This window comes from Siniperca chuatsi, linkage group LG14, assembly GCF_020085105.1.
Source record: "Siniperca chuatsi isolate FFG_IHB_CAS linkage group LG14, ASM2008510v1, whole genome shotgun sequence".
Taxonomy (NCBI): Eukaryota; Metazoa; Chordata; class Actinopteri; order Centrarchiformes; family Sinipercidae; genus Siniperca; species Siniperca chuatsi.
Genome location: NC_058055.1, coordinates 25,040,726 through 25,067,387, shown reverse-complemented (window position 1 = coordinate 25,067,387; position 26,662 = coordinate 25,040,726). Strand labels below are relative to the sequence as shown.

General features: G+C 40.9%; 1 protein-coding gene across 2 annotated transcripts in view; it reads right to left on the bottom strand.

Annotated features, from left to right (window-relative positions):
* The window catches only part of klf8 (Kruppel-like factor 8), a 74,936-nt gene that overhangs the window by 37,746 nt on the left and 10,528 nt on the right, over positions 1 to 26,662 (bottom strand). The window lies entirely within an intron of this gene.

The following is a 26,662-nucleotide window of genomic DNA, read 5'->3' as shown; positions in this document are numbered from 1 at the left end:
TATGCTAAAGTTTGGAGGGGAAAAAATACATGACAACAAGCATTACCTCTGCTCTAAAAGCGGACTAAAGAAAACCCCTTCTCAAAAATCTACCAGAAGGGGGGGTAAAAACACACACAGACCCACACTCTATTTAAAAGATAGAAAATTAAAGGCAAACAGAGAGACAGAGGAGGCAGAGAGACAAAGGCCTAATCCTGAGGCTGTCAGTGAGGGAATGAGAGCAAAAGAGAAATAACAGAGAGAGAGAGAGAGAGAGAGAGAGAGAGAGAGAGAGAGAGAGCAGGAGGAGTAGCCTGAACTGACCCCTCCCTTCCGTTCAGCGGCAGGCAGGCGGACACACCCTTTTCTGGAAGCCCAGCGAGAGACACACACACACACACACACAGAAAGTGTGAGAGAGAGAGAGAGAGAGAGAGAGAGAGAGAGAGGTGTGGGGAGTGCCGAGGCAGAGGGACTCAACACACACACACACACTTCTAGAAATGCACACACCCCTTCTCTTCTGTCAACCATTTTCTCTCCATGTCTTCTTCCTTTCTCAGACATTTAAATGTACTACTAACTCCATCTTTGAATAACCAGAAAAGAAAACTGTAATAGAACTTGTTAATAGTTGAGCGAACATTGTTGAAAATGTCCACAGATGTAAATTGGATACTTGAAGGTTTCCTCTGAATCCCAGCATAATTTGACCAAAATATTTAGTGCCGGTGTAGCGGCGGTTATCATTTGAAATGTGTCGATACTGACAATATATACAACGCCTGATTTCTGTACCAATAACAAAACAATTCTTTTCTCAAGACTTAACTTTCAGGAATACACAAAATGCCTTTTTTCACTATTTCAACGAAATAAGCCAAAGTTCTCAAATGTTAAGTGTTGTCGAAACACAGGCAGTCAAAGAACTTTGTCTAAACTTGGCAAAATTAAGATTCAAATCAGAAAAGACTAAGTAAAGAAGAGTATGACTTTCAAAGATATTTAATTTACAATGATATAAAACATAGGAAAGTAGCAAATGCTCACATTGGAGAAGCTGAAACCAGAGAACATTTTGGCATTTTGTGCTTGAAAAATGACTTAAATGATAAAATCAGTTATCAAAATTGCTGTCAATTACTTGATTAATGGACTAAGCGAAGTGATTTAAAGCTCCAGAATTATTTTCATCATGTCGTAATTTCAGTCTTCCATCCATATTCACTTCAAAAGCGGTAAGACAATCAATTTAAACCATGAGATATGAAATCTGATTTATAAGTCAATGTCTTCTATCTTTCTCTGTACACGGACTGATTCAGCTTTTGTTGTCCCACTTGTCTCCACGCTGCGAACCACAGTTTGAACACTGCTGATCTACAATAGTGGAAGTTGTAAAATAGAGGACTTCCCTTCCGATTCTTTCATTTTTGTCTTCCCCTTTGAGCTGAGTTGTTGATGTGAATGCGGTTACAGCCGTCGTTTCAGTGGAATTTTTTCGAGTTGTGGTTTTGAAAAGAAATCTGACGTTGTGAGATCTGCACATCCACACTTCAGCTGTATTTCTTTCAGTCTACAGGCCTTGAATGGGAACCTGACATGACTTAACATAAGCGGACACATCTTGTTGGGTCTCCCGAAGGTAGTTGTGTGGTTGATCCTGTACACACTAACGGACAATCACACTGACGGAAGGGATGGTCCAGCATGGCTTAGTATTGATCGTGTCATCCTGTGTGAGCAAGAATTAAACAGGAGGTAGTACTGAAATGACTTGACTTTTTCTATCTTTCTCACAGTGCGATAGACGCTGAAATACACAAACTAGTTCTCTACTTCCTGTCTGCGGTAGCGACCCCGCTGTACAACCCACTGCTTGTCATGGGAAAATGCTTGTATGGTAAAGTCCACCATCTAGTGTAAGGATGAGGGGTGTTAGTTATCCATAGGCCTCAGGGAATTAATACTGACTCAATAGTCAAGCACAGTCATACCCTACTGACTGTTACTGTTCATTTGGATAATGTAAACACAGTCATAACTAGTCCAGGTGGGACTCGAACTGGGTGGGTCTAACTACTACACGCTGTTGGACAGATTAACTTCCAGCAATGCATCACTCTTGCTAAGCACTAAACTTATCATTAGTTTTGCCTGTGAAACCTTTAATCTGCAAAGTAACTACATCAATCATATAGATATAGCAGAGAAAAGGTATTATAATATTTATTTTTAAATGTAATGGGGTAAAAGCAAATATAGTCATACTCAAGTAAAGCAGATGAACACTGCATTCAGTACAGCAGAGTAAATGTACTTACTTTCCATTTGTGGAGCGGTGAATACAGAAGTGGCAGTAGTTGTAAAAGTGGTAGTTAACCGCAACACACCAACCAAGTGTCATGTTTGATGCATATCGAATGATGAGTTACCAAACAAAGGCAAGGCATCAGTACGAAAGACTGCACGCGTCATACAGACAGAATAAGTGCAGCAAGGATGTACCAAGCGTTAATGCGCATAGACGCTGGGAAATTGGACAGTGGCGTATCAAGACGCCAAACATAGAAAACAATGGATGTGAGTATTTTAATGCACATGATACACCGGCGGTGTGTGTTAACCTTTAGGGCGTTCAAAGAGAAAGTATTCAAAGGTAATAGTTATAAAAGGAGTTGTAGTAATAGGTCACAGTACTAAAATGTCTGTCTGTCTGTAGCAGTTTTGAACCACAGGTTCTTTCACTAGAATTCTACTGTTTCACTTACACACAGCTGTTTAATTTCTGAGCATTTTCTGTGGTTAAAATACTGAAAATGTAAGAGTTTCACATTTTGTTTCACAACAGAGTCAATACGTCAAACATGTTCTTAAAAACATTTGTCCGCGTAATATTAACCGTGTCTGTGGTTCAAGAATTGGAAATAAACATTGCTACAGAGCTGATTTTCTTTCTTTACAGCAAATCCAGTGCCGAGAGAAGCCATGAAGAAAAGTCCAGGTCAACCTAAATGTGACATAATCACTGGACTTTCCTACAGTGATACTAACAAGTGTTTTTATTTATTTTGTTTACTGCGTTTTGTTCCGGCTGGGACTGCAGACAGAGATGGAGCTGTGGCAGGGTGTTGCAGGCCGACATGTGACCCGGCTACAGTGGATTCCACAGTGAGGTGTGGCCTCAGCCTGGGTGTGGCTGCAAGCACCCCTCCCACACACACAGAGGACACACACTGGCCACTCGGTCCCATTGTGATGGGACAGAGCCCCCTCTGTGTCTCTAAACAAAAGGTAAAAGCAGCGTGATGTCACACCTTCCCCCCAACCGGCAACCAACAAACAGCCAGGGTCTGAAATTACATCAAACAACCTCCGTGAAACATCTGAAAGTATCTTGTGCTTTACTTTCTATCACTTTATTTCATGGACCACAATGCACTGCAGCTATAAGATAAGTTACAGTTTTATACTGGTATTTGTTTTACTTTTACTTGGTGTAAAAGGGAAAAAAAATCCTGTGTAGTTGTATATAGAGTTAAGAAGATGATATAAGAGTGCAGGAAACAGCAACTTGTGCAAACCTCCTGTTACATATTTAACTGTAAATTATAACTGCATGAATGGAAAATGTTCAAGAAATCTGGATTCCAAGAATGAATAGGATGTGCAGAGCAAAGTGAGTGGAAAGGATGTTAATTAAACATCCTGAATTTGAATTCATGAAAACTTTACAACCTGTTCTTTTTGTCCTTTATCTTCTATTCAGTTCAGTTTTTAGGGTTTGTTCCAGCATTATGTTTTAAACTGATGTACTCTGATGGCCTTGTTGTTCTCTTCTGTGATTGGCCACCTCTTACCTGTCTTTCATGTTGAACCTGTCCATTAAGCTCTGTGGAGGTAGCGTGAATAAAAACAATCTCTCTCAACAATCAAACGATCCTGAATGAATGAAATCAAGACATCCTCGTCACCTTCTTCTAATCTCTCATCAGGTTGTAAATTCACCCGACAGAGAATGTAAACGATTATTGGCTGTTTTTGGTCACAAGATGGAAACTCAAGAGGTGCTTTAACTCACTTCACTAAGCCAATATCACATTCTGTCTACTAAATTTTCTCATCTCATGATTGAAGAAGTTTGTAGGGGGATTTTTGCAAATGAAAAACAGAATTTCCTAATAAATCAGATTTGGTGCACGACAGCAAGATATGATACGAAGCACTTCGTTTAGTGGTACCACTGATGACATTTTTAGGCGAGGGTCAGAGTCTTGAGGAGGGGGGATTTCTTTTTGTCTGCTGGAAAAAGCAGAAGGCTGTGAATGGCCCAGCTGAAGGGCTAAACTCCACCAGCAGCTTTAAGTCAAACACACCCCTTCAATTCCAACTCTTGGCTGAAATTTCCATTAAAACCTGTTTTGACATATTTTTTCTGCCGTCAAAAACGTGTCACTATTGGAATCAGTTGTAACTGACATTAACTCAAGCTGACAGCTGCCGTCCACCCTTAAGACCTAGTCACATCGGTATTTAAACATTTTGTGGCAAAAATCTATTCATTCCATTAGAATGCACTCGAGCCAGTTCTAAAATATGCTTTTCACATTGAGTTCAACTTTAGCTAACTTTGACCAGTGAATTTGCGCCGTAAACCAATAGCAAGCCGCCTTGACAGTGCTGACCTTTGAGGGAGAGCCAGAGAGTCTAAGTGGAGGAAGCTATCGTAGCTTATTAGATGTGTGTCGCCATCCAGTTTTATTTAACCTCCTCTGTCGGAGTATAAACTCTTTCACAAAAGAGGAATGGTTTACAGATAGTTATGAGACAGAAGTCACTGTTACAAATACATCTTTTGAATAAACTGTTACAGCTTATTGTCACTTTAGCGACAGAGCTTGCAAACTGCTGACAGTTAGCAAGCTCGTTAGCCTGGAGAGTGTTTTTCACCTTTTAAATGAAACTCTTTATTGACTGACTAGAAGTCCTGAGAACAATGCCACAGGGGAGTACGTACAGAGAAAATAGAAAGAAGCTCTGAGAGCTATTGTGACTTAGCAGCACGAGCATGTTCCCAGCTGGCTAGCGTGTTAGCGGATAGCTCCCAAGCTACAGCATTTCACCAACTAGCCCTGCCAGTAGTCCATACATCAGCAAGCTTCTAGAACCAAAGATTAATTTCAGAGTACCACTGTCTGCTGAAACCAGGACCTTAATGAGGAAACTGCCAACGTTTTACAGCCACCTTTCAAACCTACCAGGGGTTGAGTGTTTGATATTCACAAAAAAGATTTTTGATCACTTAAAAAAAACAAATGTCTTTAGTTTTCTGGGGCTTTCTTCATGTTTTTAATGTCATATATAAATTAGCTTATGCAAAAATCAATCCTGACTATAGTTATTAGGGATTGGGATTTGGGAATGAGCAACGCCTCTCTTGGAATCAGTAATCTCACACACATTCTAGTTTTCATATGCAGCAACAATTTAAAACAGAACAGTTAAAACAGAATATCTGATATTTTGCTACAGCTCAAGGCCTTAAATTCTGCTTACTTCTCTTAGCACTTTTATGATTTGTGAGTATCTGTAAGTGTACATCGTGTCCAGATAAATCTGCTCACAATATTTTATGATTGGAAGAGTAAAGTGCTGCAGCCAGACCTGGATCGAATAGGATTTGCAAATAATTCATTTTAGTGTTTATTTTCGCCTAATCTGGAGCTCTAGCTAGGTCGAGTTCAGACGGAGCCACATAAGCAGTAAATCACAGAAAAAACACACTAAACTGAAATTTTAAGTCATTTGAACTTTCTGGAGTTGTGCTTCAGCGTACAAACCGCACCCATTCGACCGCTCCGAACAGAATGAAGCAAACACTGAGAATCTTTTGCAAATCCTTCTTGATCCACATCTGCTGGCAGACAAGGCAGTCAAGGGGAAGGAGTACAGGGAGGCGGTCAGGAGTTGCGTGTGTGTGTGTGTGGAGAACAGCACTAACGAGTAGTGATAGTGAGAGACTGTGTGAGTGTATACGCGCATGTTGTGTGTGTGTAATTGAGGAGTGACAAGAGTATGTGTGTGTGTGTGTGTGTGTGTGTGTGTGTGTGTGTGTGTGCCTCCCCCCAGAGGAGGGGTCCCACTGTGGAGTTCCAGAAATAAAAAGGGCAGGGTGGGTGTGACCCTGTCAGTGTCTGATCCTACCACAGGAAGTATTGGGGTAGAGAGGGACAAGGAGGACTGAAAAAGAGAGAGAGACAGAGATGGTACTTTTTCACTGACACAGTGTCACTGCTGAGTCGAGGAAACAGCAAACCTTTCTGTGACCCGGCCCACATAATCAGATGAGGGAGAACAGGCACGGTGAACTATTTACTTTGTTTACAAGTTCCAACAGAGTGTAAACAAATTAACAGTAAAGCTAGTCAACAACTAGCTACGATCCCCAATAGTGCCCCCAACTATTTTTGATGGGAAGTAGCTAAAGCCTGCTCTAAAGGTGTGTATCATATTTTAGAACTGGCTCGAATGCATATAAAGTCGCAAGTCAGACGCAAACTCGCTCTGAGCTGTGCAGATTGAAGCAAAGACGCTTCCATGAATGTAGAATGATGTGAAGAAAAGTGAAGAAACTAGAGGAAAATAACAGAGAAGTCAAACACACTACTACTTGTTTTTGTATCTCGTTGGTGATTACACTTCAGCATTGGGTATGTTTCTGCATACAACAAAAAAATTGACTATTAATTGGACTATTAAGCAGTGTTAATTAGAATGAAGAATCAATCAGCAACCGTGTACATCCATCCTGCAGGCAGTTTTCATTTTGTTGGGGCTTTTTTTTTTAAAGAGGCAGAGTCACGGTAGAGTCGAATGTAATTGCTGATCAACGGAGAACAGTTTTTGATAGTTTTTAATCATCATTTATCACGCAAAATGACAAACATTCGCTAGTTGCAGCTTATGTAACGGGAAGAGTTGCTGTGTTTCTCTGTTTTATAGCATTGTTAATCAAAAATCTTTGGACTAGCTTTGGACTGCTGTGATGATAATTTTCCAAAAAAATTGACATTCAATAGACTAAATGATTAATCAAAAGACAGCTCAATCAGTGATGAAAACAATCATTAGTCACAGACCTAAAAATCACCATAAGAAAACATCAGCTAATGAGGCCAAAACTCTCTGACTCTACTTTTGGAGAGTAGTTGGATGTGTTATGGAGCTGTTCTGCAGCCATCCACTAGAGGATCTGTCTCTGGGCTTCAAACAGGCCAATCTCAACATTTTTTAAATCTATTTTTATCTGGTGAAGGCTGACTGAGCGTGAACCGAACACTCTGCTTCATCCTCATACGGTCCCACACATTCACACCCGCTCAGAACAACCAGTCTGTTACTGCTGAGCTGTAGGGGGCTGAGGAGAAGAGTCATGTCGCGGGTTTCTGAGGAGGGTTTTTCATTAACTTTCTGTGTCCTGGTCTGGGATTCAAACCCTGTCACTACCTTGCTGAAATACAAGATGAAAACAATAAATGGGATTTAAAACAAGGTACATTAAGATCATCCATTAGCCAAGGCGGTTTAACAAAACAAAAAAAAGTTAAAAGTATCTTTTCATTTTCATTTGTCTGATGTGGGACAGTGAAAGTAGATGGCAGTACCAAGAAGACAGACATGATGGAGACCTGACAGGAGGGGTGCTTGATGAACTTGCTGCAAAAAATGACAACTTCACAAACATTTTTACTTTGTATTCGGACACAAACGAATACACTAATAAAAATAACAGCAATAGTGATCGTCTCTTCAGTAAAGGCTTGTTTTGTGTTTTAATGTAGTTTATACTAATGTAGTCATCTGACAACAGAGACAGAATGATTTTTCAATAACAACACATATATCGTGTGATCAGATATATTAAAACGCAATGTACAACAGAAAGTTGGATTCTTACAATTGCTGCTTCACTCCTATGTAAGACTGTTTTCATTTCATCAAGACATTAAATTATAAAGAATGACATATCAGCGTGTTGAGATCGTTTTGCCAGAGATTATGTTGCCAACACTATTTCTGCATCCTATTGGAAGACAGATCTGGGTGACGGCTTTTTGCTGCAACTTGGAACATGTTTTTTTTGGGGGGGGGGTTAATCGCTCATGTCACATTTGCCTTCACCACTTGGGATCAGCAGCTTGTGTTTTAATCTAGTACTGAAACGATAACTGATCAGTCATTTAAGTCATCTATCAATCAAAAATGGGAAACATTTGCTGGTTTCAGCTTCTCAAATGTGAAAATTTGGAGCTTCTCTCTGTTTTATAATACTGTAAAGTGAACATCTTTGGCTTTTGGACTGTTGGTCGGACAAAACAAGCAATTTCAAGGCATCGCCTTGGACTATGTCTAGACTTAGAGACGTGGCTTTCAACAGAGAAATGTCTAAATCTCAGTTTGCAAACAACACAACTGTGAATCACAACCAACATCTAGTAATGAGTGGGACAGATACAGCCCGTTAAACCTCTGTCTCCTCTGTTCTGTCCCCTCCTGCTCTTTGTGATCATCTATACTGTGTTTTATAAAGCCAAATTCATGATTTACTTGTTCTCATTTACATATTTTTCTGTTTCTGTTGTCAGACAACGAAACAAGTATCAAATAGTGACTTAACTGCAGCTCATCGACATCGTCTGACAATCAACATACATACGGATAAGTGACAACCGCTGTGCTGTGATCAGCTATACTGACACTTATAATATGACATCAAAAGAAAGTTAGAGGTGACTTTGTGAAATCTCTATTTTCCCCATACACACTAAAACAGCAAGCAGGTGTTTTAAGATTCATCCACTCTAGGGACCATTTTTAAAAAGTTCCGTTTTTAGGTGAGAAAAACGTTGCAGGACTGAAACAGAGAGAATTGTTTTTGAATTTAACCGGCTTACTGGAGATGTACTCTTACATTTATTTTTTTTTTACTATTTTCTGAATAATCAAAAACATAATTAGCAAATTAGTAGATAATAATAACGGTTAGTTGCAGCCCTATTTAAATCCATTATTACATGAAGACTCAATGTGAAATAAAAGCACATGCTGAGCATATTTTTTACAGTGTGTGTGTGAGAGAGAGAGGGTGGGACAGAGACACTATCTGGGTCAGCGCTCTCCTCTCTGTCACTGCTGCCTCTCCCCAAACCCCCCCCGGCTCTGTGTGTGTGTGTGTGTGTGTGTGTGCGTGTGTTTTGGGTGGGGGTAGGGGCATCGCCCCTGTCAGCCGCACTCTGTTCATGGCCCCACAGGGTCCACACACATACACACATATGTACACGTACACGGTTCACGTCTGCTTATGCCCACACCCATGAACGCACACGCAGCAATTTTCCCAAGCAGTTTAAAAAAACCCTATCGAAGGAACGCACACACACACACACACATACACATATACACACACATAGAAATACACATAACATTCAGTCCTTTTCATCAGAAGTGTAGAGGAAGATAATTTAGCTCTGTCTGGCTCCAGTTTTCCGTTTCTGTCTATACCCTACCCCTGTTTGACTCACTTTCCTTTAATAGTACTGTTATTTAAATATGCAGCAGTCGCAGTAGCTTCAGTTTGGGGTTCACTGTCATTTAATGTACCTAAGAGTAGAATCAGCATGAAAAGAGGAAGAGAAATAATTGAAATAAAAAAAGAGGCAGAAGGTTTTTTTCCCCCCATAATGGCCGCCTGCTCATACCACTGTGGGTTCAATCTCAGTTCATAGCGCCGTCTAACATCCTCCCAACACGCTGTCGATAGCATTCAGATAGAAAACAGTAACTTGTCAGTGCAGTGAATGCAAAAGCAGTCAAAACTCAGATTGAGTCATAGTGGGAGGTTATGCATCTTTATAGATTTAAGGCATCTTTAGGATTATTTAGACACATTTCAGTAGAGAGCGAGAAATAAAGAGACAAGGTGCTACAGGAGTCCCAGGTTGGTTACAGACTGATCAATAATGGGAGCACAAAGTCACTCCTTACACCAAACCAAGCCTGTCCTATGGCTTCATGAATTCTTTAGTTTTTTAGCTGCTCCTGAGGGTGCTGAAACCTTGGTGGTGGTGTTCCAAGATGGCGCCCCATTAATTCCAATTAAACAAAAATAACATACTGATATGTCTCTTTGTGATTTTTAAAGTATTTCTTGGGCATTTTCATTTCTTGCTAATAAACTCTATTGGAGCTGCCAAAAATATCTGTATATGACACCACGTTGTTTATGTTTGGCCAGTTATCAATGGGGAAAAAGAAAAAATACACCAAACAAACCAAAGACTAGTTCAAGTGCAGGTCAGGAGGGTCGTGCCCTGCTATTTCTGAGAGCCACAACTATGACTTGAGCGAGTCCTCTCCGAACATGGCTGATATATGTGACACCTTGTTGGTCAAACTGGCCAATGAAATTTCAGCAGTGTCTATCACCTGTACTCCTGTATTCCTGATAGTTTTACCTTTAACTAATTTCAATGTTATTAGTAACTGCAATGAAATACAGAACCAAATGAAATTTCAGAGAGAAGAGAAGAGAAGAGAAGGTGGAGCAGATAAGTTGGGAGAGGGCAGGGAGGTCAGTTCCCATTGGTTTCCAGTTGAGGGCCCAAACATTGCACAACTCCTGTAACTGGAGTCCCTAAAACACACACACACACACCCCTCCTCTTACAGACATTGCCCTGGGAAGCAAGAGGACCCCCTCTCAGGGAAGGAGGCTTCGAAGTAAAATGAAGGAAAACTCAATGTCAGTGTGTGTGTGTGTGTGTGTGTGTGTGTGTGTGTGTGTGTGTGTGTGTGCGTGCACATACTTATGGTGTGCAAGCTATTAGGGTCAGAAGCATTTGGCCTGCACTTCCTTTATATAGACAAATTCACACATGTATGAACACATGAACACACACACACACACACACACACACACACCTCTCTCTCTCTGCTCACCCTCCTCTCCCATTTTTCTTCCTCCTTCTGACCTTCCTCACTTTCTGTTGCTGCGTGTGTGTGTGTGTGTGTGTGTGTGTGTGTGTGTGTGTGTGTGTGTGTGTGTGTGTGTGCAGAAGGGTGGGGCTTGGTTAATAACTGACAGAGACGGGCAGTTGGGTGTTTGGTAGGGCCTGGTTGAGTGGCCATGGCATTAAGGGCCATGCCAACAAAAATCACTTTTAGTTCTCAAAAAGATTGAACAATGAAACCAAAGTTATTACAATTCATCATGTAATGAATGTGTGTACCAAATTTCATGAAAATCTTCTTGGAAAATCCAATAATTGTCATCTCACTCAAAACCCTAAATGTGAACCTCATGGTGGCGCTAAAGGAAAAGTCAGGGGATCACCAAAGTCAGTAGGGTTCATCCTCAGAGGACCGTGAATTTCATGGCAATCTAGCCATTGTTCTGATCCTCAACATCAAAGGATCAAGATCAAACCCTGATTAGGACATCCATGCTTTTGACTTTCCAACAAGAAATGTTAATAACTTCAGACAAAGCCAGAGTCATCCATGGGCCAGCGCAGTGCGTTGCAGCATTCAACTTTTTTGCTTTTGACCCTGCGTTTCTTGCCATAGCCCTCTTAGAAACCCAACAGAGTGGCCTCATTGAAATGAATGAGGAGGCTGTATTTTTTGACACAGTGCTAATGTTTGTCTGAACACAGCCTTAGAAATTGTTTATCAGCACATTTTCTTGCTCAACAGATTGTACAGACAGACAATGAAACATTCCTCCCATAACACTGTGACTTTCATTCATTCATTCTCAGCCTTGATCGCTTCTAATTTCACGTGTGTGTTGCATGCAACTGGCCGCCATGTTGCTGTAGCCTGAGGCTCACTGTACCAAGCAGTGCCATCTCTATACTGTCCTACAAGGAGGGATCAACACTCAGACTCGAGGAGAGGAACCAATAAGGTGACAATGAGTCAGAAAACAGAGTTAAAAGGAGCTAGGAGGAGAGGGGAGGAACGAAGAGGACAGAAAGAGATGAAAGAGGGGTGGGACGAGGTGAAGAGGCAAGGTAGAGAAAACTACAAACCAGACACAGAAGAAGTCAGTCTAAAATAGAATTTAAAAAACTGTAGAGAGACAGAAAGGGCAGAGGAGTAAAAGGAGGGAAATGTTTCTCACCCTCTCTCACACAGCTGTGACCTTACAAGCCCATGTCGTCTTTTTCTTTCCTCCTCCTCCTTTTTTAACACATACCACTCTACACTCTTTGTAACACTCTCACAATCCTTCACTGTCACATCTCAGTTTTGTCTTCATCACAAGATGGTAATTACATAAATTATTTTCTGATTCATTCAGAAAAATAATAAATATCTAATGTAAACAGACAGCTAAGGTAGAAGGGAACGGAGGTGATCACATGTTGTAATATTACCTCATCACATGCAACCAACTACACGTCTACTTCTCCTTTTTACTGTGGCAGAGAAGATAAACTTATCTCCGTCGCCAACCACTCCCTGACAGTTTCACTCCCTCCACCCCTCCTTCAGCTGAGGAGAGACCACCGCCTCTTAAAGGGACAGGGTCCTCCTAAGAGGGACCTCGTCCCGGAGCTGTAAACAGGGCCGGGGGCAGGAGGTACTGCAGAGAGTTCGAGGCTGGAGATGCTCTGACGCTCATTGGAGAAACAAGTTATCCCACACACACTGAAAGATAAGATGTGCTGAGTGTCCGTGAGCCCGGGTCACCACAGACACTTGGTGATCTTGAAAAATCAGTCGTCATGGCAAAACCAGGAGGACAACTAACTTATTAAATTAAAGGCGGGGTATGCGATTCTGGAGAAATCCAATACCATGACAAATACCATGATATAGAGCGAACAACGACACAGCAAGTAATGTAACTAACGTTAGCTACGTTGTGGGTTAGCAAACTGTCGCTACAGTTGCAGAGAGGACGAGACGGTTTCCCAGAGCCAGCAAACCAGCTCCAGACAGCGATGCTCATAACTCTCCTGCTGCTATAGCTAACATCACAACAACAGCATATCTTGGCAAACTAGAGAGTAAGCTGAATGTCCGTGGGCAAGTCATTTAACATTACCTGACACACGAATCATGGCTGGAATAGTGCTGTGTGGCTCGGTCCGAGCTACTGTGTTTGTTTCCCATTTACAGAGCCAGGAATTATATGCAAAATCAGAGATAAAATATTTAAACTGATGTTCACAACAATTAACTGTATTTCACCATTATGAATTACATGAGCCCAAAAACTTCATACGAGTAAAACTAAATTTTATATATTTTTTTGTTTGTTTTAATTGCAGCTTGTTGTGAATCACTACTTTGCAAAAAACTGAAATTTGTAGAGCAACCACCAACCATTTCCGCCATCCAACAGGTATCCTTTGGCTACCTCGTTAAAAGTGGGTCTGCGGCTAACAACTGCTTTCATTATCGATTAATGTGAAGATTATTTTCTCAATTAATCAATTCATTGTTTGTTTTTTATAAAATATAAGCCCATGATGATGTCTTTAAATATCTTGATTTGTCTGGCCAATAATCCAAAACCCCCCAAAAGTTAGTTTTTTTTATCACATATGACAAATAAAAACAGCAAATCGCCACAAAAGAAAAACTGGAACTATGCTTGAAAAATGACAAACGGCTGATTGATTATCAAAATAGTTGTAGATAGATACATTTTCTGTTGATTAACTAATAGAATTAATCAACTAAAAAGGGAATTTTGTTTAAAAAAATAGCATAAGAAAGAGAAAAAGTGAAACTAAACAGAAACTCAAACCTAACTTTTTACTTTACAGTTCCTTATTATATCAAAAATAACAGGAGATCAAACTCAGCAACATTCAGGCAGAAGCCACACTCAGATATTATGTACTGGTGACACACACTGTATCACTCTGGCCATCGGTAGTGTCCCATCACAAATATCAAGAATGTTTGTCGATTGAACATGTCACAGCAGGAACGCTGGAAGTACGTTCTACCGAGGAATAGTTTACTCAGTCTTCCTGACTAACTGTTTCAACACGAATACCAACCAACCCCTCGGCAAACCATTATTTGCATGACCATCATTTCTTTGTTGGACCGCCTTACGAGGGAAAAGTGACAGAGCCGTAAAAGCAGAACTGTAGACTAGTTTTTATGTACTTCTTGCCTTTCCATAATTAGAGTAGTATTTTATTAGTAGTAGTATTAGAAAGTATTTAAGTGTCAATTTAAAGTAAAGTAGAAGTGGAAATTACAATAAAACAAGGGAATAAATCATTTACATTGATTGAAAATGGTATGGTTGGATGTTTGCTCAGCACATTAACTCAGTTTTTACTGAAATTTCACCAAAGGCTGACCACCAAAACATTAATATTTAATTTTGACTAAGATAAAAATCTAGTATCTCCAACAGTCCACAATTTCCACAATTAAGAAAAACAACAGCCTTGCTTTTAGTTTGATATTTTTTGTCATGTTGTCAAAGGCTGTCGAAAGGTATTTTTTTTCTAAATCTATAGAGGAGAGTGGTGTATTTCTACTCAGCTGGAATAATATAAAAAGGTTTTTGCTTGACAACACCAATGGGAATGGGAATGGGAAACACAAAACACTGTCAGGGTTTGGGGTTCAATTTGAACTTGCACCATTAATGTCACATGTTTCACAAATTTCCTGAAATTCAAGGATTACAATGACATAATGCCTTCCCTAGTCCCTTACACTAACCTTAATCATCACAACTAAATGTCTAACCTTAACCCTTACCCTGATCCTAACCGTAACCATAACCTAATTGTAACCTGCACCCTAAAACCAAGTCTTAAAAAGCAGTCTCTACCCGTGGAGATCTCAATTTTTGTCCCCACGGTGACACAAGGCCCCATGGGTTAGTGTGCAAGTCCCCACCGGGATATAAGAACATGAAACACACACACACACCTTATCTAACCTCAGAGCTTGGATCGAGGTGCAAAGAAAGTCAAAACAACAGCCGCTGACTGTCCATCAGGGTCTGACAACAACAGGAGGGAAGTCAACAATGACCGACCAGAGATGTTTAGTGATCCTCAGAATCAAAGGTCACTGCTGTTGCACAATATTGACTGTCTTGCAGAGGACATGAAAAAAATTATCTAGAAAGAGAGAGACAGAGAGAGAGAGAAGCAGAAGAAAAGTTAGAAAAGTTGTCAGATGGAGAGAAAGAAGAGAGCGAATGGACGGATGTGTCAGGGATTCAGAAGTTGTCGTGACCCCAGCTGGGTACACAGTTGCTATCACAATACATTTAAGAAAACTTTTCAGTCAGGCAGAGAGCATCACAACTAATAATTCAATTTCTTTCATCCATGTTGCCAAAAACAAACACAGAGGAACATTCGAATGACTATTTCGGCTTGAAAAAGCCAACATTTTGCTGGATTTTCCTTTTGCTTTCCTTTTCATTTTGTATGGCCCCTTTGAATGCAAATTCTTTTACAACTTTCCTGATTTGTTCTCTTTGTGATTATTATAACAACAGATTGACTGGGTTTTTTTTGCCTGGTTGAGGGTTTTTCCTCACTTGCACATTATGCATTTAGGTGTCGTTGTGGTTATTTGTTGCACATTTTCTTGATGCAAAATAGACACAATAAACTTTAAAAATGTCCAAACTCACAGTAATTGTATAAAATGCCATTTACGGAATTGACACTTTTGTGTTTGTGTTTGTTTTTCTTTTCAGATATTCCAGATATTCTATCAGCACCGGCTTCATAAATCCACCTCTTTCCATTATGCTGACATCAATAAACTGCTCCTTTGCTGCAGCCACCCAAACAAACCATCAGGATAAGCATCTGAGAGCAGCATAACCAATCATCCAACAGCAGCGCAGCATCACTTTCCACTCACTTTCACTGCCGACTTTCAATCAGCTGAGACATTGTTCATGTTTGACATTCGAGAGTCAAAACTTAGTAACTGTAAAAGTAATTGCTTTGACGCTGGTTCACTGTCAGGTTCATATTTACCATAAAATAACACACACTTCACAGAAAAAGATATTACAAAAACAGCACTAATGCAAACACTGCTCCGCAAATGGGTCATCCTTGAATTTAGCTATATTAGTTAACCCGGTATATGCTGTACATGTTTTTGTTTGTTTTATTAATCTTGTTTTATTATATTTATCCTTATATTTTTAAACTAATTATTACGTTTTAAAATTAATTTTAATGCCAAGCACTCTGAGTTGCATTTAACACCTGATAAATTATTTTATTATCATTATTTTGTTTCAAATTGTTTGTTTGCAACCTTTAAATTTATTTGCTGAAATGTTTTAAATGTTCTTTGTGATTTTATGTAAAGCATTATGAGCTATATTTTATGTATGAAATGTGTTTATTATTGCAAAATAAGTTTATTATTCTTATTTGTAAAGCTAAAAGTTATTTTTTTGGCTACTTGGGGGCAGAGTAACTGAAAAAGCAGGCGGAGAAACTCACACCTGGGACACACTATCAGTAGAGATGGGAGGTTCGACACTTTTTACTGACTCATGTTTGTATAAGTCCCTCACTAAAGAGAGTGACCACGTTTCCCAACGTTAACCGCGTGTTTAACGTTGCGCGATTTATGTATCGTATGCTTGCAGCCTGTCTTCACCTTCCAGCCCGCCCTTAACTGCCACCGCTAGGGGCGCTAATTTTGGAATCGCTCCTGTGGGTCGTATTGGAGGGTAAGAACAAACGACCTATGTGATCGTATAGGTTGGAGGACTTGTTGCTGGTTTGGTCTCCACCAAATCCTGGGGGAATATCTGACTCTTTAGCTGCTAAATACTCTACTCTGTTCACCAGCTAGTCGCTAACTTTGTAAGTCTGCTGTTTGGTGCTGGGCAGGTAGCGTACAGTGGGTTTATCAGAGCTTTTTCTCTGAAAACAGCTGCCTGGCTGCTGCTGGAAACAGGGATGATGAGGGCACTGAGACTGGACCATACAGTAAATGTGCAGTAAAACCAAAAGCTAAAAGAGGGTGAAGAGCTGCGAAGAGCTGCAGACTTGGTGATTATTCTTTGTATACTGCTCACTGCAAGTGACCCCCTTGATATTACACATGGTCACTTGCGCCTTTAATTAAGGTTTATTAATACATGTTTGTTATTTGTCCCGGTTGTTTAGTTTCAGCTTGTGATCACTGCTGCTCTTTGTTGAGGCTCTGTGTTTGCCAGATGTTACCGTGATTTTCCAGACTGTTCCCATGTTGACACACAGGATTTTTTTGCTCTTGCTGTTTAGGCTCGGATTATTTGGCCTCTTCTGGAGCTCTGCTAGTTGACTCATGTTGCTGCTGATTTGCTCTTTTATGGCCGACAGATGATGCTAACTGGCAACCAGCCAAATATGACCCATCTATGTAAGAGTGTTTGTAACTGCAATTTAGTTCCTTTAGACCTCCTCCATGATGTGTTTACATTATTTTGTCTACCACAATGCAGGTCCAAAAGCAGTGACATACTATTGTGTCTTGTGATCCTTTAAAATGTTGGTCAAAACAAATAATGAGACACACACATACACACTGTATATATGCAGAGAAGTGCAGAGAAGAACTGGGTGTGTCTCCATCTGGCTGGCAGAGAGCGAGAGAAAGGAGAGAGCAAGTGAGAGAGAGACCTAGAAAGAGAGCAGAAGAGAGAGAGAGAGAGAAGCTGCCTGGCTTATCACACCACACCCTGTTGACGCAAAGCCGGCCACCACTTCCCTACACACCCTCTTATACACACACACACACACACACTAGACAAAGTTAGTGTACTAAGTTAAATACATATTACCCGTATCGACACATACATGCACAAACACACACACGTGCCAAAACCACAAAGTTGTGGTCAGAGCAGTTCAGCTCACACTGAACTCAAAGCACTTGTAGGCCAGAACTAACCTCAAACGTGAGTGTGTGCAGACACACACACACACACACACAAACAAATTAACAGGATTTACTTTTTGAGACAAACAGTTACAACACTTCTCATGTCTGAGCAGACATTGTCAAAAAGAAACAGATAGTCGTTCCATCTCCATCAAATGCCAATATGACCCCTTCTACACAATACAAGTGAGATGTAATCATAGACTGTATAAAATATGGATGTAGTCGCTGTGACATCACCCATAGCTTTCTGAAGAGCCAGTGTGAAGCTCAGCGTGGTGGCTCCGGCCATCGCCATCTTGGCAACGCCTGACTCCACCGGCTCCCGGATAATCCAAAAATGGGCAAAGACGTGGAGCGTGGGTGGAGCTGAGACGAGCCGAATGAAGCCTAGTTGCTGAAACCAGCCACATGTGACGGCACCCACCTGTCACCTCGCCATTCGAGGAACTGCAGTTTTTGGCACGTCGGGTTGACTTCATTTTTCAACCCCGGAGCTTGCCGCTTGGATATAATACAACTAGTTTCTTTCTTGTTCTTGTAGTTTCTTTTGACAGTAGAAAGAGACTGGACAACAAGGGCCCACAGTAAAGGTCTTCATGGGGCCCCTGGGTTGTGTTAATCATCATAATGTGGTTCCGTTTCATTTTTTAAAGTGCTAGGTCACGCTCCGTCATGATGATGATGTGCACTGTACTGGCCTGGACATTTACATGGTTAAAGAAACATGAAACACTTTGAGCCACAGACAAGTGATCTTTGACAGTCAATGAGGAAATAGGCTATGTAAAATCACTTATAGGGGTAAATATCATAATATTTCAGGGTATTTCTGCGATAACGATATTCTTGACGCTATGACAAAATCCTGAAAAATATTAATATATATATATGTCTATTGAAATATTATATAGGTCTATATAATATTTGAATGAATACATTAGCCTATTATTAGTAAGTTATTTCTTATTTCACCATTTTAATTCTACTTAATTCTCCACCTTATTGTAGTGTTTACTCACAAACCACTTTAATCTGCTCACCTTGCTTTTCCCTTCAGTTCTCTTTTCCCCACACACACACACACACACACACACCTACACTTCTGTCTCTTCCCGCACAGTGCACACACACTGGCTTGCCCCGCCCCACCCCGCCACTTTCTGTTTCTCTTTCTCCCCGTGTGTGTTGACTTTCTTCGTCAGCCGTATGTTTTATAAAGTCAACCAAAAAACACAATTCGTGTTTTGGACTTTTTCCACCCACGATTCCCTTGTCATACCAGCAGGTGAGCCGCGCGTGGAGGAGGCTTATTGTTAATCACATAGCCTATCGAAACGATCGAAACCAACATGGCACCGAATGACATCAGCACCAACAGGTGCACTTACAAGCTTTTACTAAACAACGGCATAAGTGGGAGACTCTCTCTCTGTGTACTCTCTGCAGAGCATGTGCAATTGTCAGTAGCCTGCACAGGAGGGGTAGAGCGAGGGGAGATTGTCCACTAGTTAAATCGAACACGGATGGCGCCGTTAATACCTGGGCAGCCCAACCAAGTAAAGTCTATGGGTGGGAAACACTGCTTGATCTTTTGTAACCAAAGCACTTCCACACTACTGAAGTCCTTTTCTGGAACCAACTCCTGAACCATGGAGAGGCACAACACTGGTAGCAATGTTACTTTCGCTTTCAGCAGTGCTTGTTTCTGTGCATAACAGTACGATGTCATTACATCAACAAGTCGGAATGTTGCCATTATCAGACTATAGACTACTGCAACTCCTTCTGCCACCAGACCTCTGCAGGCTGCAGCTAGTCCAGGATGCTGCAGCCTGTCTGGTGTTCAACCTCACAAAATCCTCACTTAGCACTCTTCTTCCTCATTCACTACACTTGCTGTTGCTGCTCGCATCCAGTTCAAGACTCTGGTTGCAGACTACAGGGCAGTGAAGGGAACTGCTCCTTTCTATCTCCAAAGCCATGGTCACACCAGAGTGAACATTGTGCTCCTGTACTATGTCAATCTATGGACCCTGCGGTTGCCCATCACAGTCAAGGCTCTTTTCTATTTTGGCCCTGCAGACGTGGAATGAACTCCTCACTGTAGTCAAGACTCAGAGTCACCTCGACATCCTGTGCCAGCACTTCCTTACAACTAATTAAAAAAAAAGAAAAAACACAACACTGTGTTGTAATGTAGCTCTCTAAACACGCTTTTAGTCTTTTTTTCTGAGACATGCACACACAACGGTACCACCTTTGATTTCACATGCCTGTTAAGTCTGCATAAAGAAAGCTAACACATCCAGAAACAGTCCAAAAACATAAACTAAGATGGTTCTCTGAAGCATTTAAGGTCCAAAATGGAAGACGTCCGTTTATTATTTTAGAAAAGCAGCGAATGGTGAACTACTGTGTGTCTCCTGCTGCTATTAAAATGAGCAATGTCTTGAAAACAAACATAAAAGATCTAACTTAACAAATGTAATGCTCTCACTTTTCTCACTCTAAACAAATGTTGTCATGAGTGAGTCACAAAATCAAACCCACCAACTAGAGGTTTTTTTTGTCAGTCTATCTGTCTTTGGAATATTTTGTTTATTGGAGAGAAAAAATCCTGGGATTTTGGTGGGGCAAAAATATCCGATCACCACTCCCAGTATATCCACTGTGACTCTTTTTCATGCGATCCAACATACAAAATCGCCCAGATATTTCCCGGTGAAGTAACATGTATGATGGAGGCAAAAGCCAGACACATTCTGAAAAAAAGAGGTTTTTGTTTTTGTTTGTACCATTATCTCCTGTATAATGTGGACAGAAACCTGCTGTGGTCATGTGATGAAGATTGGCAGACCTCGATCACCTTTAACCCCATTTCCACTTCCAGTTCAATCTCAAGTGGCTTCACTAGTGTGAAAATAAACATAAATCCTGCCAAAACATCAAGATATAAGATCACTGTTATTTTCCCAACAAATCCTGGAAATGTATGTGTGTGTGTGTGCGCGCGCGTGCATGTGTGTGCGTGTGTGTTCATCTAAGAAATTGTGACCTGATTATCTGATCATCTGCCTCTCTCTCCCTTTCATCATCATTATTCTCCATGAGTCTCTATCATTCCCATAACCTCCATCTCTCACCACACATACACAATTTCAGACACACCCTCCCCACCCAACCCCCCACCACCACCTTCTTTTTCCTCTTCCTCCTCCTTCACTCCCTCCCCCCCCCCCTTTCCACTCCCACGTCCCCTTTTCTTTTCATTGTGGCCGTTTTGGCAGTGCGGCCGTGGTTGCCATGGCGACGGGATTCTTTCCCCCCGTTAATGACTGTGGCGTGGTTGGTAGGGGGTCACTCTCCACCACCACCACCACCGCATCATGGCCTAATCTGAGGTGACACAGCCAATATCCTCGCACAAATACACACTGACACACACACACGTACACAAGAGAAAAACGCGCACACGTGCATGCATACACTCACACACACACAAGCGCAACAACACGGGCATGCACACTGGCATGCGGCAAGCATTCGCAGGAACCCACTGGGAAGAATGTGTGTGTACAAGTGCATACAAACGCACACACTCGACAGGCCCCACTCCTCGCTACCCTCCCACCACACCACGCGCACCCATTCACATAATTCACAGCCACACATTCCCATCAGAAGCACACATTCAGCTACACTCAACTCTGCAATAATGAACCTTCACCCATACGCTCACACACACACACACACACACTTCCTCTCCCATAAACATCCAGTACCAAAGCGTCTCCTCTGCTTTTCCTTTGCTAACAAGAGGAAATTCAGGCTGTTGAGTTATAACTTTTTACATATACATTAAACTCCCTTTTCGAAATTCCAGACTTACAGTTCTGAGCTCTGAATCTATTCTACTTTCAACTTTTAGAGGGTGTGGTCAAAAAATTCAAAAGCACCACAAACACAGACCAGATGCTCAAAATTAAAAGTCAGTCAGCATGTGTCTGAACATTATAAAATGGCTGCGTTATTGGTTGACAAAGCTGCAGCTATGTATGATAGTGATTATGCATGTGGTTTCCACGTGAACCATTGTACCGTACAGCATGTCGTAACAGCTGGAGCGATTGGCTTCGGGTAACTTCAGGCAATTAAACTAATGTTACCAGGCGCTCCGACCGAAAACCACAAAAAAGAAAAGAAAAAAGACAGTGCCCCCCCCCAAGAAGAACGACAGCATTAGTCATTTCAGCAAGTGCTCCAAAACAATAGATTCAAGTGCCAAGGCCCTCTAGCGACCGCTGTAGTTATGATGGGAGCAAAAGAGGAAGTCACGTGACGTTATCATAGAGCGACAAAGTCCACATAGGGAGGAGGTCAGGGTGGATTTAATGGTTTTCAAAAGGCACTGACGATTGAGGTCGTCCTGCCGATAGGGGCGTCACATCAGAAAATGCTTCTATGACAAACTATGTACTTTGTCGTTTAATTTGAAGGACTTGTTGAAAAAACGCAAAGGGCTATGTTGGTGAGGAGATACAGGTTAACAGATTAAATACAATCCGGGAAGGCCAGTTTGTAACAGATCAATGAATTACAAATGCTCATCAGACACTAAAACACTGCACAGTGGTTTATAATAGGCTACTATAAGATAGAATTTTATCAATTGTGACAATCGCGAGGTAAACAGCAGAATTACATCAATCTCATTGCAAAGTAATCTACCAGGAATGTGCGCTTGCATACAATGGAAAGAAGAACTTAGCACCAAGGCAGCACAGGTTCTAAGTTAAAATTATGGAAAGTCGCAGGTCATACAGTAGGTTGCATTAGAAAAGTTACTGTTGCTCCTCGTGACCTTTTCTTGCAGTATGGTTGCAAAATTTGTCGTAGTGAGTAATGCCAACATGCTATTTTTACAGTCCAGAGAGTTGACATTGGAGCTTATTTTTTAGCACACCTTACCTACAGTAACTTGACTGTTCTATTTTCTGATCTCAAAAATTCTCAATCATTTCTCAATCACATGTTGTTGATTGGTTCTTGGTTCTAAATTCAGATATAAATGAAAATGTATAACTATGGTACACACACTGAAAAACACACATGCCCATACACAATCCCAGTTCCACAGAACGATATCAAAGTTATGCTTCCTCTAAAATCTTCAGACTTAGGATGTGTGTGGGTGTGTGTGTGTGTGTGTGTTTATACACCTGTCAGGGTTCTTTGGAAGTACTATATGCTGGTAGGAAACTTTGCATGCTTTCAAACTACCACAGTGGAATTCACACTCTATACACATTCCTGCTCTGAATGATTTACAAAGCTTGTAAGCACATCCAACGGTGGGTTTGAGGTTTCTTTCCTTGTTGTGGTTCAAAGGACAGAGTTACCAATGATGCTAAAACTCCTTCCAACAGGAGCTGCCAATACCTTTGGAAAAAAGGAATAATACTCAACAGCAAGAATGGACTTAAATATTTTGGGCACAGTGGCTGTGATCATGTCGTAAGGGTACTGTGGATGAAACATCTCCAAATGGATATTAACTCACAGACATACTTGGTTTGGAGCTCATAAACAGTGCTGGATGTATGTGGCTGGATAGCTTATACTGTACATACTGTATTTGGTGTAGCAGAGAAACCCATTATCAACACGACTGAAATCTGTATTTATCGCGTAATGTGAATGGAGGTCAAGCAGAGAAGGACTGATGAAGGGGACACCCGAGGAAAAGAAAGATGAACGCAGAGAAGAAGAAATGTCAGAGAAAATGGACGGGACACAAAAAGAAGAGACATGAGCTGTTATAAACCACAGTCCTAACAAAGCTGTGCTTTCTGAAGCAGCCGCTCACATGACAAACTCCCAGCAGCTTTACCACCTTCAGATAAACTTAAACCCTATTCCTAATGTTAGAGCTTTTGTTTTCTCCAGAAGACTCTGGGCGTTAATCCCCACAAACAGCAGCCACGCAGGGCTCCATTAACAGTCCTGACACAGGCCACCAGCCTGCAAACCAGCTAGCCACTTTAGCCTGTCAGCTAGCAGTGAAGCAGTCAGTAAGCTAGCAAACAGGCTCGCCAGTCAACTAATACCACTTTCATACACAGTTAGCAGCTCTGTAAGGCTGTACTGATGGGAATGTCATTAGGTTTGCAGATATTTCGTCATAAATTACAATTTATGAATTAAAAATTTGACTTGATGGTGCAAGATAAAAATTAAGGGGATCAATAAAGTTATTACAATTCATCCTGAGGTAGACATGAATGTGTGTACAAAATTCAATGGCAAGGCAGACATTAGCATTACTTTCTTCTGTAAAAATAGTCCCTACGAAAAGTGTTGACAGTGTGTTCTGTAGACTATCCACAGTAAAAAAAGACTAATTATAACAAAAAAACATTTTTTCAGTATTGTGAGCAGCACCTTCACTTCACCTCCCTTGTATTGGGGTCAGAAATCTAGATATATAAAGATGGATATCTCAAAACCTCAGCAAATAAAAATAGAAAGAAATCCACAATGATGAATCTTCAGTGTAAAGACACAACAACAGTTGTCCAACTCAAATGACCACACATTTGGTCACAGGTAAATACTGTGACCAACAGTATTTAATGAAGGGTCAAACACATTGTCCTTACACCTTTGTCATGCATGGAATTTCTGTGAAAGTGCACTGCCACACACAGTCAGCCAGTAAACTAGTTACTAATTAGTTACTAGCTAACTGATATTCATTTAACAAGTCTGCTAATCAAACAGCTGAACAAGGGAGTCAGTAAATGACAGCCAACAAGTCACTAAAATGGTCAGAAAACTTGTCACTGAATAAAGCAGCAGGTCAGCCAACCAGTTTAATCTAACCTTTCACTCCATGAAGAGCCAGTCAGCCCATTAACATTAATGGCACTGATGCTGGGATGGAGCAACAAGGACCCGAGGCTGAGAAACAGAAAGGAGGAGGAGGAGGGAGAACAAGAACAAGAGTAAAGAAACCAACCAGACTTCAAAACCCAAATTAAGCCTTTTAAGTTTTATTAGACAGTCAGAAAAACAATGACGCACTTCTAGCTTAATCACACAGACCAATAAATAAATAAGTCCGCCCTGTACCTTCAGAAGTGTGCAAGTGCGTGTGTGAGCTCTATGTATGACCTCACAAGCTAAATGATCCAGTAAAGTCATTTCTTCTGTCCTTCTGCACACCATCAGGCCAAAAAAGAAAAAGTTGCAATCTGTAATATTTTTAAAAGTTAAGTAAACTGTTCATGTATTCATCGTTTGTGGTCAAAGTTTGTTAAGTTTGAGTGAAAAAATTACGTTTGGCTGCCTGACTGACCACGTTTTTTTAAATGCAGCAGTTACTGTAAAATTCATACTTCCTGTAGCATTTTCACAGTAAAAGATTTCAATCACAGATAACTCATTATAGCTTTTACAGTAAAGCTCAGTTCGAGTTCCAAAATCCAAATCTATATTAAGGCATCTTTCATCCCTTTTTGTTTTGTTGAGTTTGTTTTAATTAGTTTTTAAGTGCAGCTCTTAACCTTAAAATGTTCTGAATATTAATATAGCAGCAAACAATTATTTGCTTTGTAAAGATATAGGGGAATTGATGGCATCCAGAGCAGAAAATTCACTCCCTCTGAGTGTGTCGTCATCCAAGTTTCTCTGTTGTTTGTTTTGGCAGCCGGTTCGGCCACACATGCATGTTAGTGCATGTGAGTCCCATCCCGTTAAACCATTGGCGTCACACGAGTACCAAAAAAGTAACAGACGGTTTTGGTGAGTTTTAGTTTTTGTTTCTGTCTAGTTTGAATGACGTGTGTTTAACGATGAGCTGCGAGGTAAAATTATAGTTTTTTTCCCCCCAATGGAGCCTGGTGGCGAGCGAGAGTGATTTAACAGCAATTTCTGGTTTAAAGGATCTTAGTGTTTAACAGAAAGGTCTATCTCTGTAGGGATCCTTTCCATAATGTTGTCAGACACTTAGAATAACACAAACACAATTGAACTCCCCTGAATACTGAATATGGAGAAAATGACAATAAATTCTACCTTGAAACACTGTCTGTTAGCTACCTCATATGAAAAGCAGGAAATTGTGTGTTTCAGGTTTGTTTGGAACAAACAGAAGGAAAACTGGAGAGCTACAATGTTGCCAAAATCATGAAACATACAAGGATGACAGATGAGCACATTAAGACAGACAGAGTTAAACTGTCACTTCAATGTATAGTCAACACAGATGGCTACTGGGCCGGCCAAGCTGTTCCAAGGAACTCAGTGTGATTGGATGTGTGTGTGTGTAAACAAGAGATTTTTTCACCACAAACAGACTAGATGCTCAAAAAAGTCGGTCAGCATGTGTCTGAACACTATAAAATGGCTGCGTTATTGGTTGACGAAGCTGCAGCTATGTATGATAGCGATTATGCATGTGGTTTGCATGTGAACCATTGTACTGTACAGCATGTCGTAACAGCTGGTAACAGCTGGAGCGATTAGCTTCAGGTAACAAGAGAGGAAGTAAGGTGACGTTATAATAGAGCGACTGCGTAGGGAGGAGGTCGGGGTGGATGGACACACAGACGACTGCTGTTCATTTCCCATTTCCTACCGACATGCAACATTGGTTTCTTTAAACCATGACCATAATCTTTCCCTAAACGCAACCATGTGTTCATTATTGTAACCA